Raw genomic sequence first — 6,881 nt, forward strand, 5'->3', positions numbered from 1 at the left:
GCCATGGGGACTGACACCAGGAACATGACTCCAGAAATGCTGCTTTTTAGAACGTGTTTTGAAAAGGATCATACTGCAAATTGCTGCCTGGGTTTTATGCTGGAACTGTCCTATACTAATACAAATAGGCAGGTGACAATGTGCTATATGTGCTTTACTCTTCTTTTAAATTAAATGGGTGGCTGTGTCCCGTGTTTCCCTCCTGAGGCCATGCCCATTGCTGCTTTGGAGGTGTCTCCAGTTTCCCACGAGGAGCGTGAAGTGCTGGGTCACTGCTGCCCTTGGTGTGCTGTTTCTGACATTCCCACGGAGCAGTCTGTCTCAGTCCGGTGGGAACATGGAAGATGCGCAGAGGTGCCGAGGGCTGGTGGGTGCTGAGGACGAGGGCCTGGAGCCTGCAGCTCTGGGCAGTGCTGGACCAGACCTGGATGGAGGCGAGCACCCGACGAGGGCACATGTGCAGCGGTGCTGGCGCCCGTGACCTGCACAGGGGAGAGAGGCTCAAATGCCCTGGGAACAGGGCTGCGTTGGCTGCGTGCACGTGCATCTGCAGCCCGGGGCACGGGCCGTTCTGCACCTGGCCGTGGAGGTGGCCACAGAAGTGCCGGCGGATTCCATGGGGACGGCAGCCATGTTGGTGGGGCCGAGACGGGAGCAGGCCGCGCTGGTGCGGGGCCCACGGCGCACAGAGCCCGGGAGCATCGCGCTGAAAGGGGTCTTAACGGCACCAAAGGAGAGCAAAGAGCTGCGTAGCTTTGCTGCGCAAGAGGAAGGAATAACTCATTTGGTGATAGTCAGCAAAATAAGGGCATGAAAACAGCCAGCAGGGTGACCACAAAACCAGATGTGCAGAGGGTGAGGCTTGGCGCAGCAGCGTCGCAGCACTTGATCAATAGTAGTGCTGAAGTTGGGAATTGCATGCAAAGCTTCCAGGACACATACGAGCTATAAAATCCTGTCTCTGGTTGCAAAGTGACAATCGTCAATTTTATTTATTTATTTCTTGCACCTTACTCTGACTGTGAAATGTGGACAAGTTGGCACAAGAACATCAGAGGACCTAGAAATCATTAATCAACAGTACCTCCAAGCTATTATGCTTATCAAGTGTCAACATAAAAACAGTGAGTAATGATTTTCTACAAAGCACTTTCACAAATGGTTTTAAAAAATGCTTAGGAAATCTCAGTTTTTCTGGAGTTCATATTTTCTATAGATGAAAGACTTAAAAATATTAAGGAAAACAAGGCACAGTGATCTTTTAGTGAACAGAATATAAAACACAAGGAAAGGATAGAAGATCTGGGAAGGAAGTCTTTCCCTGGAGCTGAATGACAGAGAGAAATCAGTACGGCATGTTAGCTGCAAGCCAGGGAAGGTTTTTCTGCATTCATTTACCAGGTTCTGAAGCATCCTGAGAGTTAAGCTCAGGCTATGTACCTATGTTCCAACTTCTTAGAGCCTTTACTAATGTGAAATATGGTGCACCATCTACAGCAAAAACTTTTACTTTTCCATGCATTCTTAGTGAATTGTGTTTTGTCTAATTTAAAAATGTCTTTCAGCTTTTCTGGCCAGGAAATCTAACAGAAGACATGCAAGCATCTGATATTTTCCTGTCGCCTGGGGTAATTGCAATATGATGAATGAACATTCAATGCTTTGCATACATTCTGCTTCTGTTACCCCCTTTTTATGATCCGAAGGTAGGAATTCTTATTAAAATTTTCCACACCAGGAACTTCTTCATTGCATTTGAGATGAACAAATGCCTCAGGAGGAATGGTGTGATCATGAAAGGTCAGGCTGTAGCAGCTCTATAAAGCATTATCTTAAAAACAAATCTTAAAAAAAAGAGGTCAGACAAACTTTTCCAAATTCAGATCCCTGGGTAGCCCATTTCAATAACTTATGTTTACAGTAGCAGTTGAAATTGCACTTAGTTCTTAGTGTGCTATGACTGCTAAAGCCTGTCTGTTTATGCTCTTAAGGCCCAGCACAGGAAGGGGCAGGTGGCTGAAGGTCTCTGCACCTCCCGCCTCCTGTTTGGAGACAGAGCAGTGGCCGTGCATCTTGGTGTCCATCCTGGCCGTGCTCTGGGACCCTCCTGCCCCTGTCGTCCCAGGCCCATGGGTTCGGGCTCCAGCGGGGCTGCCGCGGGAGCAGGGATGCAGCTCCCCGCGGCCAGTGGTTGCCATGGCCCGGTGGCACTGGCGGGTTTTTCCAAGCATCTGAGGAGATGCCAGTGCTCCACATTGCAGCACAGTCTGGGATCCTGAGTTCTTATCTTGACATTAAAGAAATGGATTTAATTGTCAGTGCTCTTAAACAAGCGTTTAATTCCATTCTGTGGGGAATAGAGACACTCTTAAATAATTGAGCGGCCAAGAGATTGGTTATTCCTGTTTTCATTGCCCGTATTGATTTAAGTGTAGTTAATCCTCTCAAATACCCGTGTCACACAAGCCCTGATGGCTCTCTTTAGGGCAATATCGCTCCTCCGGCTAGATTATGTGACATCAAGCATTGTAATGTCACAATAAATCCTTCATGTGGGCTGCTCTTCTCCAGGCCAAGTACCAGATGGGGACTTTGCCTCTTACATTAAACTCTTGGTTTTACTAGTCAGAAGTTGGGCTTGTGAATAATTTTCATTAAATTTTCTTTTGTGCCTCATAAAAGCTACCTCTGCCACAGTAACATTAAATAATCAGAAGCCCAATTAAACATGTGGACATAAAATAAACCAAGGTGTTCTCCTCATGGCAAATTAAATATAGTTGTGTGTAAAATAATCTCATTTGGGACATAACCCAACGCAGGGCTGCTGGAATGGCTTTTACAGGCAGAAGTGAGGATGGTGAAGCAAGAAATAATGTATGCATTTTAAAAGCCAGTTTTCCTTTCCTTTAGCTACCTCCTAGGTTCATCTCTGCCTTGAGTTGTGCCTAGTCAGCCAAGTGAAATCGCATGTGTCACATACAAATGAATCCAAACGGATCCCATAAATGTCTGTTTTCTGAAACTTTTCTTGGCCATTGTAATAATCCTGTTTCTTTTCTTACTGTGCGTTTTTCATCACTGCAAAGCCTTCAGGCTTTATCATCATTTGGCACAGGGGAAGGGGAAAGCAGAGTAACAGAGTTCCCTTGAAGCAGATTTGGTACCTGTGTCCAGGTCTGAGTTTCTGTGGGTTCACATGTGGGTGACTGCTCTAGAAAGGAGCTATTGTTTTGCTTTGCCTGTCCAGTCTTCATTTGCAGTTATCTGTCTTGTGTGTTCCTCTTTTATATGGTTTAGACTTGTTGTGAGAATAATGGTAACAGTCAACTGGCAAATAGCTTGCATGATGTCTTTTTTATGGACCTTTGCTCTTTCTTCAAAGGATTTACTGTTAAATACAGAAACTAATAGCAGGAATCACAGAGTAGTAGGGGTTGGGACGGACATCTGAAGATCGTCCAGTCCAATCCTTCTTTTAGGAGTAGCAAGGAAAAGCTAGATTCATGGGCACCATTTGAGTTTCAGGCTGCACTGTGGGAACTGCTTCACCATGGTACCAGGGAGGTCCATGCTACCTGCTTCATACCAGCTTTACATTAACCTAGGAGAAAAGATTTCTTTTTTAATTAATAAGAGATTCTGCCTTTATTACTGCTTCTTTAATAACTAGATGTGTATTTGAATTTCCTGAATTTTATGTATCGTCTGGATGAAGCATCTGGATCCAGCTCTGTGTAGCCTTTACTGACCCAAGGGCAGCTAAAAGGAAGAGGGAGAGCAGCGGTGGTGGGCAGTGCTTAGGGCTCCTGTGCTGCGCTGAGCTGGCTGGAAGCAGAGGCAGAGGGGAGCTGGTGCATGCAGGCTGCTGGGCTGTCCCCAGGTCAGGGCAACGACACTATTTTGCATCCCTCTAAGCAATGATTCTTTCCTTGGAGTCGCTGGGTGAATCCAGGAATGTTTCTGTGTACAGAAATGGAAGCATGTTTGCTACTGCAGCAAAGAAACATGTATTTGCTGTTGATAAGGCCTGCGAGAACAGCAAACTCGCGTTGCAATGGACACCTACCCAAACAAATCCTCCTCTTTTGCTTTGGAGATAAAAAGAAATTTTCACAGATAAAATGCAGCCACAATGTTTTTGTAGCTGCAGGTGGCCCATCCTTTCCCCTTATCTTCACAACAGTGATTACCCAACAGTAGGAAAACTCTCGCTGATGTGGTTTTTATTGCTTTGTTGTGTATGAGTCTCATTGGAAAACCTCCACTCCCTCTCTTGCTGGGTGAGTGATGTTTTCACCAGGGTGATTTAAGAGAAATCAGACTGTGTGTTGTGCGGTAGCATGGAGTAAGTGCCTTGAACCCCCGAAGCCATCCCTCAGTCCTGCTGATTCACACAGGTGCCACCTTTGCTCCAGGAGTGCCAGTGCGGGTGGTCCAGCCACGCGGTATGTTGCATGATAACACTCTTTATCCCGAGGAACAGAGCACCGCAGGTGGGATACATGAGGAAATGCTGCTGGGACTGCTCAGCCGCTCAGCTAATGGGCTAGAGCGGCTAGTGAGCAGAGGCTACCTGCAGTGTGATGCTGTTGCTGTTGGCCTAGTCCATTCTTGGAGTTCCGGCTTGTCTAGAATCCTTTGAAGAAAGGCTGAAGCTCCCACAGATGCATTGCACCAGATTCCTAGGTTTCTTCCTTGGAAGAATCTGTGCAATTTTTAAAGCATCTGCAATATTACACAGATGTTTCTTTTGGTACTTTGCTGCTTTCTTCTCTACATCACAGAACTAGCACAGCTTCTGTTCTTTCACAGTTTTGCCCTGTTATTTTGAAGACAGAGAGTGAATTTTAGGATCACTTTAAGATGAAGGCATGAACTGTCAGGTTAAGTTGGACTGAATATTCTGAAACTATAAAATTGTCTCTGGAGATGTGCAGAGGCCTTGGGGGAAAGAGATGCAGGAGAGGCAGGATTCTTCATCTTGTACTAAGCAGAGTCTTCTCACTCATCACTTCGATAATGATCAGGCTCCTAGTGAGATCCATAGCAAAACACAGCCTTCTTTCTACTAGCTCTACTGCACGGGAGTAGAGATGTGAGTCTGGACAGCCAAACAAGTGTGTTGTAGCCCTTGCTTGAATATGCAGCTCTGCGGATGCACACTGTGCTTGTGTTTCACCAAAACCATATCAAGTCTGTACTCTGTAGTGAACAGATTGTGCATGGAGTTAGTGTCTGTTGCTTATGCGATGTGACTGTTTGCAGCATACCACTACACACAAAACTTCTCTTACTTATTGACTGCCTCTCTGTGTGCTTGCTACAGTGGTGCCCTATCTCCTCCTGGGTGGTCATAACAGATTGAGGATCTAATTGCGGATTAATCGTAGTTCAGTTTATTCTTTTCGATGTATATTCAGTCACTCTTTTCCACAATTAATTTTAAGGGATACATGTTGCTGTCAGGTCCTATCCTTCTTGAGTAAGAGTGTGCATACTTGATGCATTTTTAAATGGCATTTTAAAGTAGTTTTCTTAAGATTATGATGGAGACAGCCTGTCAAGAATGCAGTGAGCGCGAGCAAGGGGAACATTCCTGCGGCATTACCAGGCCCGCTGCAGCCGCACACCCAGTGCGCAGGCTTTGCTTCATTATGCCTAGAGGTGTAAGAATAGCTGTGAACAGCTAATAAGAATCAATGCTATTGGAGACATCTGTTTCAGTTTTCATTTTTTCAGTGTTATTAGTGCTTATTGGTACAAGGCTCAGGAATGCAGCCAACCGCTTTGAAGTTAAGTGCATTGTAAGGCTAGAGGCATTGTGTGCCTTGCTGATGACCCTGTGGGTAACCTTTCATTAAACATCCCTAATGCGTGCAATGAGAGAGGAAGGACCTCTCTTAGCTGAGAATACTGCTATACGGAAAATCCTGTTTACTGGCATTTTAGTTATCACTTTGGATTTTAAAGAGCAACCTCAAAACAAATTCTTTGCTTAATTCTCTTAGTTTTCAAAAAACCTTTGAATCTGATCATGTGAATATGCCACTATTCTTTTGGCTATTAATATGTAACAAAAATCCCTAGTCTCTGCATAGTGCAAGTAATCAGACAAAAGATGCATATTTTCCATTAAAAAGGCAAATGTGTGGTACGGCATGTGAACAATGGCAGTGGTACTTCCACCAATGCTCAGTGCTTCTCCTTAGCAGTGGAAAGGATCATCTCAGGTTCTCCAGCAAATGAGGGGAAGCTCTACCTCATAAATGTATTTTTTTTTTCAGAATGATTAATATAATTACTTAATTGCACTTAAATGGAAAGAGTTACAAATATTAGTAAAAATCAAAATAAAATAAAAACTGGCGAAGCGGGAGATGAGAAAAGAAACAGAAGTTAGCTGGCCTCAGAGAGGAGACATCACAGTCTGCATGTAAGTGGAGAAGGATTATTAGGATCATAAAAGATGGAATGATGGAAGGAATTAATAATGGTAAACCTTGGGATGGCAATGAACTCTGTTGCACTGTGAGAAAGCCTAAGCAAAGAGTGGAGAACTTCACTAAGGACGCTTAGGTCAGCTGGAATGAGGGAGAGTAGGAAACATCTTCTGCAAAAATACCTATCTCTGTCCGATAGGCCATGGAAGGTTGCAGTGCCCATAAGCTCAACTTTTGTTTTAGAGCAGGCCAGCTACTCCCTGGGGAGACACCTTCGCCTCTGCTGCAGGGAGGATATAATCCTCCATGGGAAACACAAAGCAAGACTTTTTATCATAACCCATGAATTTTATCAAATTCATGACAGTGGATAAGTGGATAAGGTAGCAAATTATTTTTAGTAAGTCCTTCTGGTATTTATATAACTAGGTGTTTAGC

The 6,881-nt window shown here is 44.6% G+C and overlaps 1 long non-coding RNA gene across 1 annotated transcript; it reads left to right on the forward strand.

Annotated features, from left to right (window-relative positions):
• The first annotated feature begins 857 nt into the window (after positions 1-857).
• Positions 858-1,779, forward strand: LOC112956005. The gene is made up of 2 exons (XR_003250979.1): positions 858-1,124; positions 1,566-1,779. It is a non-coding gene; the product is annotated as an uncharacterized LOC112956005 (long non-coding RNA).
• The last annotated feature ends 5,102 nt before the right edge of the window (positions 1,780-6,881 follow it).

Source organism: Nothoprocta perdicaria, unplaced genomic scaffold (assembly GCF_003342845.1).
Source record: "Nothoprocta perdicaria isolate Ctin4 unplaced genomic scaffold, notPer1 scaffold_6, whole genome shotgun sequence".
NCBI classification, from domain to species: domain Eukaryota; kingdom Metazoa; phylum Chordata; class Aves; order Tinamiformes; family Tinamidae; genus Nothoprocta; species Nothoprocta perdicaria.